The sequence below is a fragment of the Triturus cristatus genome, chromosome 7, assembly GCF_964204655.1.
Source record: "Triturus cristatus chromosome 7, aTriCri1.1, whole genome shotgun sequence".
NCBI lineage: Eukaryota > Metazoa > Chordata > Amphibia > Caudata > Salamandridae > Triturus > Triturus cristatus.
The window spans coordinates 1,457,497,808-1,457,518,649 of NC_140590.1; the positions used below are offsets into that span (position 1 = coordinate 1,457,497,808).

At 48.5% G+C, this 20,842-nt stretch overlaps 1 protein-coding gene and 1 pseudogene across 4 annotated transcripts in view; both read left to right on the forward strand.

Annotated features, from left to right (window-relative positions):
* The window catches only part of SGK2 (serum/glucocorticoid regulated kinase 2), a 396,404-nt gene that overhangs the window by 218,569 nt on the left and 156,993 nt on the right, over nt 1-20,842 (forward strand). The gene's annotated exons all lie outside the window — the stretch shown is intronic.
* LOC146812195 (homeobox protein Hox-A5 pseudogene) lies at nt 14,164-18,441 on the forward strand (annotated as a pseudogene).

Sequence of the window (20,842 nt, forward strand, 5' to 3'; positions counted from 1 at the left end):
CTCCTGGGGGCGTGACATTTTCGCCTCCACTAGTGCTGCTCTGCGCGCCCTCAACACGCTTTGTGTGTTGGCCAGGGCACCTTCCGACCTGTAGGATTCTGTGGAGTCCCTTCTGCCTCGTGCCTCCCATGAGGGTGTCCGCACTGATCTGCGGCACCATGTGCGGGATGGTCGGGAGCTAGCTACCTTTATTCTCCGTTCGGTCTTGGACGTCGCTGATTCTCTCGGCCGCGCAATGGTGAGTTCTGTGGCCCTCCACCGCCATGCTTGGTTGCGGGTTGGCATCTTTCTGGAGAATGTTCGGAAGCGTCTTGTTGACCTGCCTTTTGATGGGACTCTGTTGTTTCACACCCACGCGGGCTCCGCTATTCAGTGACTCCTTGGGGGCTCGGTCCCCCTCCCCCTCCATGAGCTTTGGCTTGTCGGTCCTCCGATGTCTTATGGGAGGAGTTTCTCCCGCCTTCCTTTTTGAGACCTTGTGTTTCGGTTGGCCCATCTGTGTGCTGTGTGCGGCTTGGAATGCCTTCAGGGTCCTTCAGTTGGTCCCTCTGTTCTTTTGGCTGCTGGTTCGGCCCTTGTGGTGTGTGATTTTGGCTGTTAGAGAAGCTGTATAGGTCCTCAGGTTGGACCCTTTGTGATTTTTTTTATTTTTTTATTTTTTTTTATTTTTAGGATGATTGGTAAGCCGTCTGTGGTGTCTTCCACAGGTCTTTTGTGTTCTTGACCTCTGCTGCGGGTTTCCCTAAGAGGTGTTTCACCGTTTTGTTTTGGGACGTGTCATACCCTAGGTGGGGTACTTGTTGGCTATTGTACAGCTCTGTCTTAAGCTGGGCAGGTGTGGATACCTTCTCGGTTTCCTCGCCTTTTCCTGGCGTCACTGTATACCGCTTGGTGCGGTCTCTTTTTCTTGCGCTGCTCCAGGTTCTGTCCTGCTCGGTATTAGATGGTATTTCTACCCATTTTTCTACAGGGTTTGCCTGTCGTCCATTTTGCCTTCCCTCTTCAGCCTTTGAATCGTCAGACCGACTTTTGTTATGCTGTTTACAGCGTCGTGTCTTGGTGTTTCCACCTTGTTCTCCGCCGGTTCGGCCTGGGCCTTTGCCTTGTGTTCCAGGGAGGTTGGGTTATTCTTGATTCTCTCCTGGGTTCTGGTTGCCGGCTTTCGGTCTGTATTACGCTAGTCTCTTTATCTTCTGGCCGGTCCCACTTCTCTTCGTGGGCCGGGTGGTGCTACTGGAAAGGTCCTTCTCTAGGGCTTGCTCTAGGGTTGCCTCGCCTCTGTCTTCGTCTTGCGCTCGGCTTGTTCTGGGCAAGCTGCTTCATAGTATTTGCTGGCTGTCTGCTGTGCACGCCTGATAGTTATAGTTCCCCTCCGAGGGCCTCAGCGGGTCAGCGTGTGCTCCTGTTCCTTGCCTTGCTGGAGCTTTGCGCGTCTGTCTTCCTTCTCACGTCTGCGCTTATCGGCTGTGGGGCCGTTTCCTGCATTGGGATGGACACCGCGCAGCTGTTCGCTGTCTGTGTTCTCCTGGGACGGACTCTGCCTCTGTTCCTCCTCTTCTCCTGGATTTGAGGGTGGTTCTTTCTCCCTTGGTACTTACTGGGTGCTGTCTGTCCCTCCAGGTTTTCTGGCGGACGGCTCTTGCTCCTCGGGTCGACTGGTGGTATCCTGGCCTCCCCTTCTCCTTTCTTGCTTCTGCTTGGTGGGGGCAGGGCTGTCCTTCCTGTCCCCATGACACATCCCCTTTTGGGGCCCTGTGTTCCACGCTGGTGTGGTCCTCGCACCCATCCTCCCCTCAGGGTATGGCTTGGGTATCTATTCTACGTTAAGGAATCTGCGGCTGGTAGTCTCTATCAGATGTACAAGTTACTTACCTTCGGTAATGATGTATCTGGTAGAGACAATTCTAGCTGCAGATTCCTTCATGGCCCGCCCTTCCTCCCCGTTCTGAGAGGACACTTCAGCTTGAACTAACACACTCTCCTCCATTCGGGTGGCATTTGTCTTCTGTGGGTGCTCTCTTTTTCTTCCTCCCTGGCGGGATGCTGCGTTCTCTTTATTTGTTCCACTCCTTCCTTTCTGGTACTTGGTCGGGAGGTTCATGTGTACTGTTGCATCCCTGCACCCTGGTTCTTCCAGTGTGGGGCCTACTCCTATTCTTCTCCTCTGCACTTCTCTGGGTTGTGGTCTCTTATCTGTGCCTCAGTCCTTGGTGTTTTTATAAGGGGATGCAACACTCCTTGTTGGTGTTGTCTTGGGGTGGCTTGTGGTTCCTTATATGTTGTGGACTTGTCGCCCTTCACTGTTATTGATTGTGGTCGCTGACTTTCTGTCGTCTGCCCCAACTTTTACACATGTTTTTCTGTCTCCAGGGGGAATATCGCCTTCGCTTTGCAGGGTGTACTTCTCAGGAGCAGTGCTCTGCTCCTTCCTTCCCTGCTTTTCAGTTATGCGGTGCTTGGCACTGTTTATAATGGTATTGTTCCTCACCATTCGTTTCTCCCTTTTTGTTTCACTGATTTTTTTTCGCGCACTGTTCCCATACTCTCACAGTTTTGTTTGTGATGGCTCAGCGGTGTGGCGCAGAAAAGTTCTCCGAAGAAAACTGACGTCAGCGCGCTGTGGTGGGACTTATGTGACCTTGCTGACGTCAAGTCCGCGGACGGCGTCAGGGCGGCCTTGCGTTGTACCGCCCCAGGCGCGCAGAGATGCTGTGGCAAAGATTTTCCGGATCCAGTCTCACGCCGGGGATAATTCTACGTTAAGGAATCTGCGCCTAGAATCGTCTTTACCAGATACATCATTACCGAAGGTAAGTAACTTGTACTTTGGTGCCGTTTGATGAATCTTCATCAAATAAAAAAAAGGGCCCCAGTGATTCTGGCTGAGCATGGTAAGTTTTGGGCGATTGTCAAGCAGGGGCCAAGAAAAAGAGGGGGGGGGGCGTTAAAAAAAAAAGTGTTTCCCATGCTAATTCCCAAAGAGATGTTCGTCACGACTACAGCCGAACCGCTGGACAGAATTGCACCAAATTTGGCAGAAAGGTAGCTCTTGGTCCAGAAAGAACCCTTTTTGTTGTTTGGTGCAAATCTGTTCAGTAGTTTTTGCAAAACTTTAAAAAAATAACAAAAAAACAAATCAGGGTCCATAGAGACACCCAGCCTCCGAGGATCGGACAGTCCCCGTGCTGAAATGTGATTGGCTGCCAGGACTTCAACCAGGAAGCGTAGGACTCCCATCTTGGGATGCTACTTCAGCTGAGTCCCACCAGAAAACGTAAAAGAAAATTGAAGGTGCAGGGTAGAAATAATCTGACCCCCTATGTCTCGGGGGGGTGGCCAGCAGGGCAAAAAACATTTTGGGGCGGGGGGATTTTTGGCAGGAGCCGGGCTGGATTTGTGGCTCCTGTCAAAATAAAAAAAGAAGCACCAGTCCCGCTCTTCTGTAATGTTTAGCTTCCGATTGGGCCCGGTCCCGGGGAAATGAGCAATTATATAAAGTAGGGGCCACATGGGGCACCCTCCTAGAGCTAATGAAAGCACCGGTGACTGCCTCCTCCCTGGGGCACAGCTTTTAATGATGCGGGGTGCCCATACCGTGGGGACCGGCACCTCCCCAGGTCAAATCTCTCTAAATGGGGGGGTGCCCCTCCGGCAGCCTCGTGCACCACAACTCCCCAGGGCACTTAAAAATATGTATGCCACCACCTCCCCAGAACAAATCACACTAAACTAATGCGGGGGCGTGTGTGCCCCACACAGCCCAGGGGATGGCCACCTCCCTAGGGCAAAACATAAAAATAATGTGGGGACCCACACAGTCACAGGGAATGCTACCTTCCTGGGAAATTCATTCAAATTAAGGGGGGGCTGTGCGGCCCTCCCGCAGCCCAGGGGACCACCCCCTCCCCAAGGCTAAGTACCTCAATGGTGGGGGGGTGCTCATGGAACCATGGATGGCCCTAGGGACTGCCACCCTCCTGCCCCCTTGGCCAGCTCCTGCTACCTCCTGAGGTGCTCACTCTCGGGCGGTAACTGTTTGCTTTTGCTTGGTGGGAGCTGTCAGTTCCTGCCAAGCAAAAGCAAATATAACTCCTCTTTCTGCAAGCGGGAGCTGTCAAGAAGCTCCTGCTTACAGAAAGCAGAGTTTTCATTTGTTTCACTGCACACAAATATGAGTGCAGGGAAACAGATGAAAACATTGCTCCCGCATGCATGGAGCTGCATTTCCAGCATGGAAGAGCAATGCCTTGAGGTTCTCCCCTCAGCCTGGGGAGGATATATGTGTGTGTGTGTGTCTCCTTTCAGGCATAGAGTGATTAATAAATTGTGCAAAAAAGAAGCAGAGAACTCTGGGTAGTTCTATATAGAGCACACTCAACACCAGTGACACTCTAGATCTGCTCACCTCAAATGTCTGCTTTTCTATCTTTAGGGTTAGCTTTTACTCATTTCAGCTTGGCTTCTTTGGTATTTTACCAATTCAAAGATGTAATACTGTGCCCGGAGTGATAAATGGCATTTGTTATTTTACAGAACAGTATGGACAGCACTGTGCTAGTTCTATGCTTAAAGACTGTGCTGTAGAAATGGCAAAAGACTTTGTCCCTTTCTATCTCGACGTGGATGGCATTGTACTAATCCTATGCTTAAAGACTTTGATAGAAAAGCCGACATTTGAGGTTAGCAGATCTAGAGTGTCGCTGGTGTTGAGTGTGCTCTATATAGGAGCTGCTTTCCACCTAAACTTATACAAGCCCCCTTAGGAGAACCAAGATCCTGCTACCGACTATATTGTGGAAATCCAACCTTGTGTAGGTTATCAGTCAGCCATTGGTGGATAAGCCCCTGGTGAACAGCCTTTGGCTTGTAAGCATCTCTTCATGGAGAACTCCCTCCCTTAAGACAGCCAAGTCTGATTACGTGGCCATCTCATACTAATATCCTCTTGGCTATTCGTGAAGTAGACTTGCGCCATTCATTGAAAATATCTCTAACAATGGCTTGTGGTCAGTGCGCAATTTGAAAAAAGAAAAAAAAATCACCAGACTTACATTCAGAGATTTTGAATACCCACCAAAAGACATAGACCACCTTCTCTGAGGTAGAGTTTGTACGTCTGCATCTTTCAAGGTACGAGGTGCAAAAGCAACAATTCTCTCTTGCTTATTTCTCACCTGCATCAAAACTGCACTGAGTCTATAGGCACTGCCATCTGTAACTACTGTGGTTTGGTCCATGTGGATTAAAAGGTACCAACCTAGCCACTCGCACAGTGACCTTTTGGATATAATCAAACACACTTTGACATTCAGCAGATCGCTCAAACTTCGCTACTTTTTTCAATGAGAACCATCAGAGGGTTTACAGGCTCAACTGAGGGATGCCGGGTCACGGGTGGGGGACAGAGAACTGTACAATGGAACTTGAGCCGGGTGAGTCTTGATTCTTTTATTGCTATGTATCTGGATAATGGCTGTGACTGCGGTGATTAGGAGCTATGTTACTATATGTTTGGACTGTTTCGCCTTTATTTACAAATAATGAACATATTATTAAAAAAACAGAGAGAGAACCGTCGGAGAAGTGGTCTACAAATTTGACATAATACTCTGCCTGACCAAGGAAAGAAGTTAATTGTTCTTTGTCCTCGTTGATGGTGCACTTTAAACTAACTCAACCAGTTTCATTTTGGGCTAGTCACTCTATAATGTGTGTCCCAAATGGTATTTTGATTTACTCCAAACTTGCACTTTTCAAATAAGCACCACCGAGTTAGTTTTCCACCCTAGGGAAAATGGTTTAGCGGAGCGCTTTAATCATTTTCTGAGTGAATGTGTTCAGCTAGCTGTTTGCAATAATTTGCATTAAAAGTGTAAGCTTCAGAATATGCTGTGTAGTTGCTGAACTACACCACAGTAAGTACCTGAAAGAAATAGTTAGTTCTAGATTCCTTACCTTAGACTTACCCCCAGGCGTCAGACTGGATCTGGAAAGTTTTTTTTTCCGCAGTACCCCTGCACGTTGGAAGGTGGCGTCGGTCGACTCCGCGTTCGTCGTGGTCGCTGGGATGACGTCGTGGTAGCTACATAGATGCCGCCCTCCTGTGCTGACATCAGTTCTTTCTTTTTCTGCGCCAGCCACCGCAGATCCGGAGAGAGCGGTTCCTCTAGTCACTTTTTAGCAACTTTTGTCTACATCGTTTTTGAGTCTTCGACTCCTGGTGCACATCAGGGATGCCTGGCTTCAAGGCATGTGGTTCCTGTACCCGACGGATGTTTGTGACAGATCCGCACCGCATGTGCCTATTCTGCCTGGAGTGCGAGCACGAACCCAAGTCGTTCTCCGACTACTGGACCATGAATCCGAAGTCTTTGCTGGAGTTGTCCCGTAAGCTTCTCGAGGCCCGGCAGTAGGCTCCGCAGTGCTCGAGGTCCAGTCACGTAGGAAGTTGGGAGACCAGTTGCGGAGCCACCATCCTTCTTCGTCCAAGTCCTCGCACTCTGGGTCAGGTAAGTCAAAGCTGAAGAAGAAGTTGAAGAAGCATTGTTGCTCTTCGGCTTCTCCTCGGGGGATGCGGGTGGTGCCCCTCCGGCGGCACCGTGTGCGGAGCCCAAAAGGTCGACTCTTGGCTTCCCTCCCTTTCCGGGACCAGGAGCGACCCCCTGCCCAGCTTTGTCAATTTTACGAAGTGATGCATGCCATCTTTGGGCAGCCCTACTCCGCTGGCGTGCCTTCGGGCCCCACGGATTCGGCTGGGGGCCCTGGGCCTTCGACGCCGGCGGCTCCGGCCTCGGCACCACGGGGTCCCCTTGGATCCAGCCCTGGATCCGGTTCGGAACAGGTCGACCTAGTTACACCTCTCCTGGCGCCGCTTCCACTGGCACCACGTCTGCAGCAGACTCCGGTTATGTCCCCAGCCGGCGTCAACCATGGCCTCCATCCCGATGCAGACACGGAGCCGGACCGGCGTCGACCGACGCCAGATCCGGCGTTGACAGGTACTTTTGTGCCCTTGTTCTACTCTAGCTCTTTTAGACCGGATTGGCAACCAGAGGAGGGTGAGGAGGACTGGGAGGGGTCTGGAGATCCTTTAACAGACCAGTTAGGCTATGAACCGGACTGGAGAGAGGAACTGAGGGAAGCCAGTGGTCTGGATACCTCACCATACCTTGGCATGTTGTCTCCTCCAACCGTGGCTACTGAAGAGGGAGCGTCTTACCCATTGGTGTTAAGTAGGGCGGCCGAGGCCCTCCGCCTCGAGCTACCTACAGTGGGAGTCAGGACTAACCTCCTTACAGAGGTGCTTCAACTGACAGCAAGCTCTTCGGAGCCCCTGCTGCTGTTTAATGAAGCCCTAACACACATCCTTTTGGGCACCTGGTCCAGGCCCAACACAGGGGCTCCTGTGGATTGGTTGATTGCCCAACTCCACCGCCCGGCCCCTGGTGACCCCATTTTCCTCTCCCAACACCCCACCCCTGAGAGCTTGGTGGTCCAAGCTTCCACCTCCAAGGGTGCATTCCCTAATGCTCCACCTGATATGGAATCAAAAAAGCTGGACCATCTTGGGAAGATGTTTTCTTCCTCCAGCTTAGGACTGCTGTTTGTAAACACCACATGTCTGTGGAGCCATTACACCCACTCCGTGTGGTATATGGTTGCGCAAGTGCTGCCTCAGTGCTCAGAAGAGGCCCGGGCCGTACTCTCTCACGCAGTTGCCGAAGGGAGAGATGCAGCAAAGTTTACCATCCACTGTGGACTGGATACCGCCTACTCACTAGGCAGGACAATTTCCACGTCGGTAGCGCCTCGACGATGCGCCTGGTTGAGGTCGACTGGTTTTTCAGGGCATGTCCTATCCACCCTTATGGACATTCCCTTTGATGGCCGTTGCCTATTCGGTGACAAAGCAGACAACACGCTCGAGCGCTTTAAGGACTCTGGGGCTACCGCCAGGTCCTTGGGCCTCTCTACCACTCGCCATGCGCAGTCGGCTTTTCACCCCTTTTGTGGCTATGGAAGGGGTGCCCCGCCATGTCCCGCCTAGTGCCACAGGCCAGCACAAGCTGTTCAGCCCCTGCACAGCCGGGGACGTGGGATCCACCGCCGTGGTTCTGTGGGCCAGCAGGCGGGCCAGTCCACCACAACCCCTCTTCAGCAGCCTCCAAACTCTCCTAGTCCAACCTTTCAGGGCCACCAATCGCCAGTGGGTGCCAGGATTCGTCATCAGCTTCCCCACTGGTCCACAATCACGTCGGACAGGTCGGTTTTGCAAATAGTCCCAAGGGGCTACTCCCTCCTCTTCGAGACAACCCCTCAATCCATGCCACCTCAGTACCATCGCATGTCGGAGGATCATCTGGCCCTTCTCCAACAGGAAGTTTTGGCACTCTTGGCCAAGGGAGCCATCGAGCGAGTTCCTGTCCCAGAAGTAGGTCGTGGTTGCTATTCCCACTACTTTCCGGTGCCCAAGGACGACAAAGGCCTGCGTCCTATCTTGGATCTCAGGAACGTCAACTGCTTCCTCTGGAAGGGGAAGTTCAAAATGTTGACGCTAGCTCTGGTCCTGTCTGCCCTCGACCCTGGACACTGGATGGTAGCGTTGGACTTGCAGGACGCTTATTTTCACATCTCCGTCCTGCTGGCCCACCAGCGTTACCTGCGGTTCACGGTAGGCCACAAGCACTTTCAGTTTACCGTGCTCCCCTTTGGTCTTACCAGCGCCCCTTGGGTGTTCACGAAAGTGATAGCGGTGGTCGCAGCTCATTTGCGCAGATCAGGGGTTCCAGTCTTCCCCTATCTTGACGACAGGCTGTTGAAGGCGGGCTCACCCCAGGCTGTCGTCTCCCACCTCCAGACTACGGCCGACCTCCTGCATTCACTGGGGTTCTCCATCAACATGCCGAAGTCACACCTGACTCCCTCTCAGAAGCTCCTCTTTATCGAAGCAGTTCTGGACACAACGCAGTTTCAGGTCTATCCTCCTGAACAGCGTGTTCGGGATATTCGGGCTGTGATTCCGATCTTTCAGCCTCTATCCCGGGTTTCAGTCAGGATGAACCTCAGGCTGCTGGGCCTGATGGCCTCATGCATCCTGCTGGTGGACCATGCCAGATGGCATATGCAGACTCTGCAGTGGGACCTGAATTGTCAGTGGGCACAGCATCAGGGGAATCTGTCTGATTGCGTCCTTATCTCGGAGGGCAATGCACACCAATTGCAGTCATGGCTAACGAACCAGGATTGGGTCGACGGCAGATCCCTTTCCCTTCCCTAACCAGAGTTCACAGTGGTGACCGATGCATCACTTCTGGGATGGGGTGGCCACATGGGGGAGGTGGAGATCAGAGGCTTCTGGTCTCTGGAGGAGTCCGGGCTCCACATCAACCTTCTGGACCTTCAGGCTATTCGTCTTGCACTCAAAGTATTCCTTCCCTCAGTCCGGGGAAGAGTAGTACAGGTGTTCATGAACAACACCACCGTTATGTGGTACTGCAATAGACAAGGCAGGGTGGGGTCGTGGACCCTATGTCAAGAGGCCCGCCGCGTCAGGACATGGCTGGAACATCAGGGCATATCCCTGGTGGTTCAACACCTGGCAGGTTCCCTGAACGCCAGGGCGGACGAACTCAGCCGCAGGTGCATGATGGATCAAGAATGGCGTCTTCACTTGGAGGTGGTGCAAGGTCTCTTTCAACAGTGGGGAGAGCCTTGGTTAGATCTATTCGCCACCGAAGAGAATGGACAATGTCAGCAATTCTGCGCGTTGGTATTTCCAAGGCGGCACTCGCTAGGCGACGCTTTTCGTTTCGAGTGCATCTGCGGTCTTCTATGTACCTTTCCGCCTATACCACTTCTGCCCACAGTTCTGAAGAAGATCAAGCGTGACAAGGCCCAAGTCATTCTTGTGGCTCCGGATTGGGCACGAAGAGTCTGGTATCCCGAGCTGCTACACATGGCCATCGATCCTCCGATCAGACTGCCTCTTCGGGAGCATCTTCTGTCGCAGCATCAGGGAACGGTCCTCCACCGAACCTGTCCAGCCTCCACCTTCTTGCGTGGATATTGAGCAGCAGCAGTTGACGTTATTTGACCTGCCTCCCGAAGTCTGTGATGTTACCTTGGCAGCCAGGCATCCCTCCACTAAGACGGTATTTGCCTGCATATGGAACAAATTTGTGACATGGTGCGCAGCAAAGGCTGTGGATCCCCTTTCCGCCCCTCTTTCTGAGGTTCTCTTGTTCCTCCTTTCTCTGGCCCAGCAGGGCTCTGCTCTGGGCACTCTAAAGGGCTACCTCTCTGCCATTTTGGCCTTCTTTACGCTTCCTGATCAGCCTTCTCTTTTCAAGTTCCCTATTGTAAATCGTTTCTTTAAGGGCATTACTTATCTTTTTCCTCCTGTTCCCTTCGTAATGCCCCAGTGGGACTTGAACTTGGTTGTTACCTATCTTATGTGCGCTGCCTTTGAGCCACTACATAACTGTCCTCTAAGGCTTCTAACTTTGAAAACTGCCATTCTGGTGCCCATCACCTCTACGCGCAGGGTGAGAGAGCTACAAGCTCTTTCTTCCAAGCTTCCCTTTCTGGCTGTTCATCCGGACAAGGTCGTCCTCGGAACTAAACCTTCCTTTCTTCCCAAGGTGGTTACTTCTTTCCACATCGGCCAAACCATCACTTTGCCCACCTTCTTTCCGTCTCCGCATCCTTCAAAAGAGGAAGAGAGGCTCCACCGTCTGGATCCAAAACGTGCGCTTTCTATTTGGATCGCACCAAACAATTCCAGATGGATGACCAGCTCTTTGTTGGGTAAGTGGGCGCCAAGAAAGATCGGGCCGTGCACAAACGGACCATCTCCAGGTGGGTCGTTTTGTGCAAACACTACTGCCTCGACAGCCAAGTCCAGAGAGACTGCTTCTTTGACCGTTCTGTTCTCCAGGACTTTCTGGTGTGAACTTAGTTCACAGACCCTCCTCCGGGGTTGGTAGTGCTGGGGTATCTATTCTAAGGTAAGGAATCTATAACTGTTTCTTTCAGATGAACAAGTTACTTACCTTCGGTAACGGTATATCTGTAAGAAACATAGGCTAGTTATAGATTCCTTACCTCCCCACCCATCCCCCCTGTTCTGCGAACTGACTTCTAGAGTTAAGGACTTCCTTTCAGGGCCCTAGTTTTATGCACCAGTGGTCAGTGTTTTGCTTGGCTCTGCGCTTCTGGCGTGGAAAGTAGTGTACAGAACTGACGTCCGCGCGCAAGGGCGGCGTCTATGTAGCTACCGCAATGTCATCCCGGCGACCACGATGCCGACTAACGCGGAGTCGGCCGACGCCACCTTCCGATGTGCAGGGGTACTGCTGCCGAAAAACTTTCCGGATCCAGTCTAACGCCTGGAGGTAATTCTGAGGGAAGGACTCTGGGGCATATGTATCAAGCCCTTTTCCCGTTCGCAAACGGGACGATTCTCAGAATCAGCCCGTTTGCGAATGGGAAAAGGCCTTTTGATACCCTGGCACCCTTCAAATTGCATTCTCAATATGCGATTCTCTAATTGCGAATCGCAAATTGAGAATGTCTTCCCATTCATTCCTATGGGCCTCCTAGCCCATAGGAATGAATGGGAAGGTATTCTTTAATTGCGATTCGCAATTTGCGAATCACAATTAAGGAATGCCAAGGAATCGCAAAATATTTGCGAATTTTTTATTACATCCCGTTTTGCAATTCTCAAATAGCGATTCTCTAAAAATCCCTATTTAAGAATCGTAATAACGGTGTTTGATACATATGCCCCTCTATAACTAAGCTATGTTTCTTACAGATATATTGTTCCCGAATGTAAGTAACTTGTTAATCTTGTATCTTTTTGAAGGAGAGTACCTTGCACTACAATCACACTTGCATGGATAGAAAGAGTGATTCATGGTGGGGTTGACAGGGATAGGATCAAGAACAGGATAGGTTGTCATCAAGACCTATATCACCATAGATACAATGATAAACTAAGGTGAGAAAATCCTAAACTAAACAAAACATTTTTTGTGAGGGTGCATCTTGATTCTGGTTGTTGAAAGGGTTTTTCCAAATGGTGAAATCTTAGAGAAGTTAGCGCTGTAAAAAGCGATTCGCTAATATTGAAGGAAGGAAAGAGGTAGAATTTCAAAAAAGTTGCACTGTAGTGAATTGTAATGACAGATCTGGTTTGGTGGGTTGTATCAACTTGAATATACAGCTGAGGTGGTGAGAATCAGACCCAAGAAGTTAGAAGAGTACAAATGTGATTTAATTTAAAGTACAACTTATTCCTTTTTCACATGCTTCTTTTTTACTTTGTTTTTGCCTTGTGTGTACTGTTCCTGAACAAATATCAAGGTTGTAGTTGTTCCTATTGTACATGATATAGAAGTCAGACTTGTAATTTTGTTTATAGAAAGGGGGATGTGTTCTATTGTGCTAACAACTGTGTAAGTAGGCTGCTTTCAATCATGTGTTCTGGAAGGATAATGTTGGGGGACAAAGTGGAGACAGAAGAGTAACTGGGTCGTGCTGAGGAGTTGAACGCTGTTACTTATGTGATAAAAGCTATTTAGTTATTGCATCTTGCAGGCTCCGCACCTTGATCCTGCAACAGTTTCTGGCATTCGGGTTGTGCCACTGTTTTCAGTGACCACAATGCTTTGAATATCTCTATAGTAGGGCTAAGGAGAAGGCACAGCAAATCTGGGACAGTGCACATAATGTATTCACCATGTGACATGGGGAGAAAAGTAGCCTCGTGCTCAGTCAAGATGACCGAGAAGTTGTGCTTAGACTATTTGGTCTTAATTTGTAACTGCCTCCATACAGCCAAGAACTGCCATCGAGTTATATAGGAATTTGTCAGGTTGAGTTCTGTAATTAAAGTGCTTAACAGACCACTTAAGATCAGGCCTGATACGCACCCCTGTTGGTTTGATTGAACTTGTAGGTTAGCCAACAAATGGCTTAGGTAGGCTCTTCAATCTACCCCAAAAAACAAGACACTGATTTCCGACTGCCGTAGAATTTATAAACTGGCATTGCGCAAGATGAATTCTGAAGTGCCGGCCGATACCTGGTTTACCTTGGTGTATGCCTGCTAAAGCCTAAATATCAGCCTTTTCTGATTCACTGTTAATGATATTAAGATACAGAATTGTAACAAGCAATATATGAGCACTAACATTAGCCCAGATCAGTGGGTGGATAATTCTGATAAAATCTGTAATCCCACCACTACCTTTAGCACGTCAAACAGTTTTCACATCCCCCTAACCCCCCAATCCCATTAATATTGTCTTCTCCCTCCCTGAAGTAGTTGAGGCAATGGCTGCTAGTCCCAGCTAATAATGTACCAGGGTCAGATGGCGTTCCGCTGGACCTTTACAAGGCAAACTCGGCTCTCTGGGCCCCAGTGTTCACTAACTATATCAACGCTGCATGGGCCTCTGCGTTTCCCGCATTGTTGGCATTGCGCCATTATTGTTCCTATTTTTAAGAAGGGCGCCTTAGATAGTCCTAGCTGTTGCCAGCCAATTTAGCTTTTGGGCTTGGTTGCGTAAGTCATGTGGAAAGTAGTACTTAATCACCTGACTTCATGGATGAGTGAAAATCATATCCTCTCAAGGGTGCAGTATGGATTCCGTGAAGGACGCTGGAGCAATGCCTCAATCTCCATTTATTGGTTAGCAGATATACAATTGCTAAGCACTGCTCTGTCTACCTGGCCTTCATGGATCTCTCCTGTGCCTTTGATTGTAGGTGAGTTCTAAGCTTTGAGATATCTTGCTGTGCCTGTGGTTGAATCGTGAGATTGTTACTTTTCTGTGTGTACTCCATTGTGATTTGGAAGCTTTTGTCAGATATGGAATAAATGGTGAAGGCATTGAGCATTCATTGGGCGTGAGACAGGGTTGTGTCCTCGCCCTGGTACTTTTCTTATTGTATATTAATGGGCTAGTAGCTTCACTGACTTAACAGGGCATGGACTTGCCCAGGGTTGAGAACATAGCTGTCTCTGTCCTATTGTTCACTGATGACGCTGTTTTATTGGCAAGAAACCCTAATGGTCTCAAGATTTTTTCGGACACGTTTGTTGACTAAATGTCCAAATTAAGTATCAAAACTAATTTCTCGTAGACCTTCGTTATGGCCTTTGGTCCTTTGCATCTTAAGTGCCGCAGCATCACCCGACAGGAAAAACATATTTCTAAATCGCATGAATTCCCTTACGTACGTGTCACGTTTGATTTCAAAGATATCTGGAGACCGTGCCTATCCAACCGGATGGTGAGGTTTTCCAATTCTGTGGGGTTCTTATTTAACCTGGTCTCTTCCATCAGCAGCAAACTGATTTGCCCCCTGTAAGAAATTTACAGTAGAAAGTGTCTACCTGTTTTGATGTATGGCTCTGGGGTGTTGGAATACAGGTATGTTTGATAACTGCAATTAGAGGAGAACAGAGTGTGCAAACGTGCCAACTTTTGCCATTCATGAGGAGTTTGGAGCATCTTATGTGGAGGATTATATCAATTTGGCCTCATTATTACTACGATGTTCAATCTTGGGGAATCCGCAAGCCACTCTAAACAGGGACATCATCGAATAGTTCCTGTCCTGTGATCATGGGCTCCAAATTCCCTGGCTTTGATGTATTCACCAGTAGCCAATAAATTAGGCAGATCCTCACTTTTCTGAAATCCCCCAAATTTAACTTACAAGGACAAAAGTTGGCTAAAAGCAAACTTTTTTGGCCTTAGGAGGGAGTTTGTGGAATTAGCCGAGGGTACTAACTGAGAGCATCTTAGTATTTGTTTGACCACAGGTGCAGAACCGTATCTGGACATGGTCACCAATAGATGGGACAGGTCCCTCGTCATCAAATTTAGATTTTGAATTATATGATGCTACTTCACAGGAAGAATGTGTTTTTAAATATCAGGATTGTTTTCAAATAACATTAGTACAAAGATTCAAAGCTTAGTTCATCAAATTAATCACTGTAGAGTTTGCTAAGGATACAAATGTTATCGCCCAACAGTATGATGATCTTAGAAAATGTTTAATAGACTTTGATGAGTATTGTCCAGGTTTTTTCTTGTGATCAGTCAACTTTTTAAGAACGGATTAATGTATTTCTTTGAGAAATATCAGGGGTTGTATTATAGTAAAGGCGCATTTTCATTGTTTGCACTTTGTGCACCTTTTAAAAAGTGCGCCTGTGGCAAATGATGAAAATGTGCCCTATTACCATAAATACGCTGCCCCCAGGGCAACCCAAGTTCGCGCTGACCTCAGGGCAGCACATTCAGTGGAAAACTGAGCATCTGCTTAAAAGATGCTCATCGTTTTCACAGTGCAGGCAGCAACCGGTCTGCACTTTGAAGGGGGATTAGAGATCCCCTTGCAGGTAGGTGAAGTCAGTGACTGCACCTGCCTGCAAGGGAAAGTCTGGGGGGGTCTGCAGAGGCCTTTTAGATGGTGCACTGTCAGTGCGCCTCCTGGGATCGTCTTTGCCTTCTCGCATCTGTAATACGGCGCAGGCGCAGAGGCAAAGGGATTCCCTCATTTGCACGTGTCCCATGCAAATGAGGGAACGCCCCCTGCCGATGGCGCTGGCGCTTTGTGCCCCGGGGGCACGCAAAGCGGGTGACAACTACCGTTGCGCCCCCGGGGCACTAACTGTAATACGGCCCCAGATGTGGCTTTGCATTTATTTATTTTTAAAAATTTACTGTGTGATTTAATGTTTTTTTTAATGTTTTTTTTTAATACGAATAAAGCTTGTTGATTGTTGCCTCACTGTTCCTTAAAAATGACCTTTCAAAAACAGTTTGATTCACAATGAATTATTGACTGCTTGACAACTGTTAAATAATGACTTTAGAATAGATTTTACAATCCACATTGCTTAATGAAATTTGTGCTATTTTTCCCAGGTTTAGATAGAAGTACATCAATTCCCATTTTTAATCAGCCCCATATTTATCTTTTGATGACAAAATTAACAAAACACATTTAAGGTGTGGGACTAAAATGTCTAAAACGGTCTTGGAAAAACTCGGCTGGCAAACCATCAAGGAGTCTTGCACATTTGACAGGATTAAACCGCATTCTCTAATTCTGTCTTTGAATTTGTTAATAATAGTGTTTTATTCTCTTCAGAAACTTACGGAAGGTTCAATTTAAAAGAAAAGGATTAATACATTAAATTGAGTTAGCATGTCATGTGGAATCAAAGGTAACATTTTAAGGAATATGAGTTTTCTGTGAAACAAAATAAAAGTTTTGCCTTCTGAAATATTCAGGAATTGTCATTTAGTCGGATGTCTCAAACCTTTAACATTAAGTGATGCAAGTTTCAGTGAGTTGTATTGAGCCATAATCTAATGATGAGCAGACAAAGAGGGTTAATATGTAAAATAAAAAAGCATTGAAAATTCAATAGGTCTCGCCTTTGATTAAGTTAAAGCCATTTACTTTGCTAATGGTATTGTATAGCAAAGCAAATGGCTTCAACTTAATCAAAGGCAAGACCTTTTGCATTTTCAATGCTTGTTTACAAGCGGAGGGCCTTGCAGGCGTTGTAGTCTTCGCTTCTGTGGTCGAGCGGCAGGCAGAGGTTGAAGACTGGATGCTGATCCTTCTCGGCGTACTTGTGGTGGCAATTGGTGCAAAACTTGAATGGTGTTTTGTCCATCCCCGCGCTCAGGGAGTCCCCTGCGAGCGCATTCTCCATCGAACGTCGAGGTTTTGTTCTTCAAACTTCTCCCTCGTCGCTCCGGGTATCTGACCTAGTCCGGTGTAGTTGAAAAAACTTTTCTTCGTCGATTTTCTTCGATTTGCTTGATTCCTCTTACAAAACTCTGGAACTCTTCGGCAACGATCCAGATCCAACGGCGGGAAAAAGAATCTGAAGATGGCGACCAAAGGTGGGAGCTTCCGCAGGAAGCGCGCCGACGTCACGAAGGACACCAATTGGTGGGACGTCGTCGCCCATCTGGGCCATGGAAGAAAAAAAAAGAGAGAAAATACTACGATTCCGGACCCAACCACAAGATGGCGAAATAATGCACAGCATAGTGAATCCAGAAAGATTCACGCTGCAAAAATACAGGCACAAAATATTTGTAATGTTTTGCATTTCTGGAGATTCAGCATGAAAGACCCGCCACTCGCTTCCCTGATCCGTTTCTGAACAAGGTGAACATGATCAATTCAGTTGCACCTCCTTTCAATTTGATTTGCGTTCCTACTGCTGTCCTACTTCTGAATGCCTTGCCTCACTAGTCTCTTGTGGGCCAGTTCGGCCATCTTTTCAGGCTGACATTGATGCACAGTTGCTAATTATGACCTGTCCTGATGAAGCCCTGTATCTGTAGATATGGTTGAAACATCGACTTCATCAAGCAAGTAGTCTAAGGGTGGCCCCTCAACAACCCCCTGCTTGGGAAGGGAAAAAAATAGAGGAAAGAGAAAGTCGCCTGGTGTCCAGCAGGTGGCGCTAGAGCCCGAGCCAAAGTTTGTCAGGAGGCGCGCCCGGGCACGCTCCCGCCCCCAGCCGCCTCCCGACACTGCGCGAGTTTACCTCTAGAGGTCACTACGCAGGATTTATGACTGGACAACAAAAGCATGCGACACCGGGCCGTACCCCATATTTGGGCGCATACGTAGGGAGAGAAGAAACTACATGTCCTAGTCATTTCCATAATTCATCATAAATTGTGCAAGGGTGCTATAGACGCACAAAACGACCCAGAGCCACAAATCAAGCACACATATCAAAAAACAAATTAGCTCGTATTTTGTAAACTCATTTTGCGGCCGCTATTCCAATGGCCAGGACTACCAGATAACCAATTATGGAGACCCCGGCTCGGTGAGCGAGCCCTACAGGGAGCCGGCAGGCATGCATTCCTGCAGCTATGGCTATGGGTACAATGGCATGGATCTGAGCGTGGGGCGGGCAGCCTCCAACCACTTTGGTGCCAGTGAGAGGGCACAAAATTACCCGCCCAGCAATGCCAGCTCTGCCTTGGTGGAATCCAGGTAAAGCCAGCCCTCTGCCACCTCTTCCCCCGCTCCACCCGACCCCCTGCCCTGCAGTGCCACCACCGCTGTGGCAGGGGCAACCTCTCCCACCGCTGCCACCACCGAGAGCCACCCGGGACTAGGGGTGGTGGGCAAGATCGCCCTGGTGAACTCCACCGGCAGCTCGTCTCACTCCAGCAGCACTCACAACAGCAGCACCACCCACATCAGCAGCATCAGGGACGGAATGGGCGCCTCTTCTGGGACGGAGGAAGACCCTGTGGCAAGCAGGCGAGTTCACAGCACGGTCAGAGTCCAGGCTCAGCGGCGGTGTCAGCAGCACAGCCCCAGATCTACCCCTGGATGAGAAAACTGCACATAAGCCATGGTAAATGACGCCAAGCCTCTTTCATTTCAGGGGGTCTCTGCGAGGCCATTGCTGCAGCATACAGGCACTAGAAAAAACACCCCGATCTTTGGCGCCCAGTTCCCACACTAAAATTTAAAAATATCTCAACCATCTAAACTAGGGAAAGGGAAAGAAATGTGCCGCGTCCTGGGTTTTGCATTGTTCACAAAAAAAATGAATGAAAATTTACTTCATGTGGAAGCGCTCCTCCCTCAGCAAAGCAGCCACAATGCTTCAATTAACAGGAAAAAAATACCAAATATAATAAACACGCCAAGTAAGATAAAAACCTTATACGACGCACGGAAAGCAGGCCAGCCCGTCCAAGTGGGCCGTCAAAAAAAGGCGAAGGGAGGCAACATACAAAGCTCTTTTCCAATGACTGGCCACCGTTTAACATAAACGGTGACCCCAGCCAATGGAAAAGAGGGGCGGGGCTTAAAGCCCTTTTCTAAAAGTACTCTGTTTCATTAAATCTCACCGAGTGAGCTGCGCATGTGCGCAGTAACGCTAGCTGAGACCTAAAAAGGTACTAAAACACCTTGTGAACATTTAGGAAATAAAAAACGGGACACACAAGACAAAAAAACAGACACCTACAGAAAAAAACTAAACAGTCAAAACAAACATATGTAGCTTAACTGATAGCCATGAACACCACACAGCTTTACTGGAGTGGGCTTGCACATAAAGCTCTCTGCTGGTTTGATTAATATATAATGAGTAACACATCAAAGCCTATGACAGCTCTAAGGAAGTTAGGCAACTTAGTTTGAGATGTCACACCAGTAATTCTATTTGAACTTGATGTTCATAAGTGACATAGGAAACAAGTGTTTTTGGTTGTCCGTCTCATCCAGTTGAAACTCAGTGAGTACAGTTTGTAGAGTGTCAATGTCATAGAGTAACATACATTGAGTTGTTTATTTATACTTATCTTTGCATAGACTTTATGAAAAGATGACCAGGGCCAGTATGGTGGAATAATGTCTTCCGTTGACACAGATGTGGTATACTGAAAGAATAGTGGTGAAAGAAGTGACCGGATCAGTAAAAGTGGAGTTGTAGCTGTAATCGTAGTATTAGCTGTTGTGGTACTGGAAAGAGCACACGTAGTTCTACTTGGGCCCTAATTATTGGCCACTTGTATCAAAAAAGCATTTTGCGGTTACCAAATAGCGATTTTTACTGGATCACTGTTTGGTAATCACAAAATGCTATTCATGTAAGGAATCGCCTAAGATTTAGCGGTTTCTTAAAATTACTAAATAGTGATTCAGTAAATAGGTAATCGCTATTAGTTAATACTTCTCAATTTGTTCCTCTGGGCCTGAAGTCCCGTAGGTGTGAATGGTTTTGCATTAGTGTAGGAAAGAGCCCCCTTTTTGCATGGTCAACCCATAACATTTTTCCTGATATGTGATGCACTCTGACTGTGCCCTGAATCCCTGCCAATCATGGTTCCCAGGGCCTGTGTTCTTTCCCAGACCTGTACCATTGCTCCCACAATTGGCTCCCTTTGGCCCACATATAAGTCCCTTGTAAAAGGTACCAGTGGCCTTGTGACCAGAGAGGGCCCCTTAGGGCTGCAGCATGTATTTTGCCACCCTAAAGGACCCCACACCTAACACATACACACTGCCATTGCAAACTTGTGTTGTGGTGTAACTAAACTCAGAGTCGACATGGCACTCCTTCTTGGGTGCCATAGGTAAGTTACCCCTCTGGCAGGCCTTACAGCCCTATGGCAGGGTACACCATAGCACAAGTGAGGGCATAGATTCATGAGCAGTAGACCTACAGTGTCTGAGTCCATTCCTGGACACGTAGTGCAGTGAAGCCATTTTGAGTACTTGGGCTGGGAGTTTGTCAACACAAACTCTACAGCTCCATGATGGCTTTACTGAAGACTGAGAAGTTTGGTATCAAACTTCTCAGCATGATCAAGCCACACTGATGCAATTGATGGATTTATTATAAAATGCACTCCGAGGGCATCTTAGAGATGTCCCCTGAAAAACAAGCAGCTTCTAGTGTATTGGCTGACCAGTGCCTGCCAGCCACCACCAGACTGGTTTCTGACCTCATGGGGTTAAAAATAAAACCTGCCCTGGGTGGAGGTGCTTCTCACCACCCCTGCCCGCCCCCCCCCCCCCCCACCTTCCAGACCCACTTTTTGGTGGCAGGACATGCGGGAAAATTAGTAAGCCGAGTCGGAGTGTCCACCATGGCCTGTCACACCCCTATGGGGGCCAGGAGCTGAGATTAACCTCTCTCCTCAAAATTCTCAATCTTGGTATGGAGAATTAGGCCGAATAGGGTTGTGCCCCTCTCCCCAAAGGGGGAGATGGGGTGAGGATGTAGCCTTACGGCTAGAGCGGTTGACCT